Source organism: Amblyomma americanum, chromosome 1 (assembly GCF_052857255.1).
Source record: "Amblyomma americanum isolate KBUSLIRL-KWMA chromosome 1, ASM5285725v1, whole genome shotgun sequence".
In the NCBI taxonomy this organism is placed as follows: Eukaryota; Metazoa; Arthropoda; class Arachnida; order Ixodida; family Ixodidae; genus Amblyomma; species Amblyomma americanum.
In genome coordinates this window covers 205,727,992-205,730,095 of record NC_135497.1, presented here as the reverse complement: position 1 = coordinate 205,730,095, position 2,104 = coordinate 205,727,992, and the positions used below count along the sequence as shown (strand labels likewise).

General features: G+C 45.6%; 1 pseudogene; it reads left to right on the top strand.

Annotated features, from left to right (window-relative positions):
* Nucleotides 1-200: 200 nt before the first annotated feature.
* Nucleotides 201-839, top strand: LOC144115532 (uncharacterized; annotated as a pseudogene).
* Nucleotides 840-2,104: the final 1,265 nt, after the last annotated feature.

Sequence of the window (2,104 nt, the reverse complement as noted above, 5' to 3'; positions counted from 1 at the left end):
TTACCTCTACTACAAGATTATTTGCTGATGACTGCGTTATATATAGACAGATTTCCAAACCTGACGACACCAACTCTTTGCAGTCAGACCTGGACAGAATCACCACTTGGTGTGAACAGTGGCAAATGCAAATTAACGTCTCTAAAAAAAAGACTATAACATTCACCACCAATAACCAGCTTCAAAATCACTGTTATTCAATGAATAGTATTCCCATTGAGAATGTCTCTACAGTCAAATACCTAGGTGTTCATTTTTCGTCTGATCTAACATGGAATAACCATATCGGTGCTATTGTCAGTAAATCATCTAAAGCCCTTGGTTTCATCAGACGTCACTTGCACCAAGCTGATCCTGCCACCAACCTTTTAGCCTAGACTACCCTCGTCCGCTCAAAAATAAAATACGCATCCTTAATTTGGAACCCGCATCAATTGTACTTAATTCACAAACTGGAATCAATACAAAATAAAGCAGCGAGATTTATAACTAAGAACTATTCACGTCAGTCCAGCATAACGGCAATGAAAGCATCGCTAAAGCTACCATCACTCGAAAAGAGAAGAATACTACCACTATTATCACACTTTCACAAATTGTATCACAGTCACTCTTCATTCGCTTCATACTATATTAGACCCTCCCACCGTATCTTTCCGCGCTTAGATCATGCTCTCAAAATCGAACCCATGTTTGCACGTACCCATCTCTTTAGTCATTCACCATTGTTTCTTGCGGTTCCCCACTGGAACAAGTTACCGAGTGATTTTGTCTTCACCTTAAATCATGACGCCGTTGTGGAAACACTAAAGAGTTTTTTACCAATAAATTCTGATTAGGAAGGCTCGATTCCTGCATATGCTCAACTTGGAATTTTCTGTACTTTTTTTTCCCCATTTTGCCTGTTCTGGATTTGTGTTGCTTGTAGAGCTATGTGTAGAGTATTGTTTATATGTAACTGCACCCCCCCCCCCCCCCTATGTAATGCCTGAAAAGGGCCTTTAGGGTATGTGAATAAATAAATAAATAAATATGCAGTAAACGTTTGTTCCTTGTGCCCCTTGGAAACGTGTAAATAACTTGTGTAGACGCTAGAACTCCAAGTAGGCGCATCGTTTAAATAACTTTTTCTTCTTTCTTATACCATTAATGGCGTTGCATATCGCTCTTTTCAACTTTTTATTTGTTGTTTGCTGAGTTGCAGGTAAACAACGAATATGGTGGCGCTCAAGGCGAAACACTTGCTCCGCTAGCTTCAACCTCCCTTCGCGTTACTCTTCACTTCTTTTAACCAGGCGCCTGTTACGAGGGAACTTCCGCGCATTTGTGTGTACATCGTCCTCGTTTCTCTGCAGGGACAGGGCGAAATCCGTGCACAGCCGGTCTGCGAGCGTGTCGCGTGCGTGCCTGGAGCTGGCTCTCGCTTCGCGCTTTCAAAGCACTCTGCTCTTTAAGCTCCTGGGCGAGTTCACGTCGGGAACGCGCTCAAGGGTAGACACTGTCGGGGCGACTCTCTTTTGTCGGGTCGCGCCGCGTCGTATCTTGCAAGCGTGTGGGTAAGTCCACGTCAGAGACAGGGATGAAAGGGTCAGCGCTGTAAAACGCGCTGGCTCTTCCGAGGCTGCGCTTCGCGTTGACACACTGTCACGCTTTGTAGCAGCTGGGCCTAGTTAGCGTTAGTGAAAATGCGGAGGCTTAGGTCGCTTCACGCAGCTGCTTCACCTCCGGGTCGCACTTCCCCGGTCAAAGCGCAGTGCGCTTTGAAACCACTGCGGAGAGCAGAGCGAGAGTTACCTTCTAGCGAACTCAGAGTGGAACGTATACGCTGCCAGCGGTGCGCGCCCGTTGGCTATTGGGGACGGAAACTGGCGGACTTTGCATAGCATTTCTCTTCTAACGCATCAAACACAAGAGTCCGCTCGTCCAGAGTCTGCAAGGCAAAGTCCTCGACTTAAAGCAGTAGCCAAGCCGTAAAAACAACACAACATTGTTTTGCCCTGAAATCACATTTAACTGTGTTTTATGTGCTTGTTGAGTGCATGTCACCTTGCGAACTAAACTTTTCGAGCCACAAGCACATGAGTATGAACGTTTGAGCGAAGTC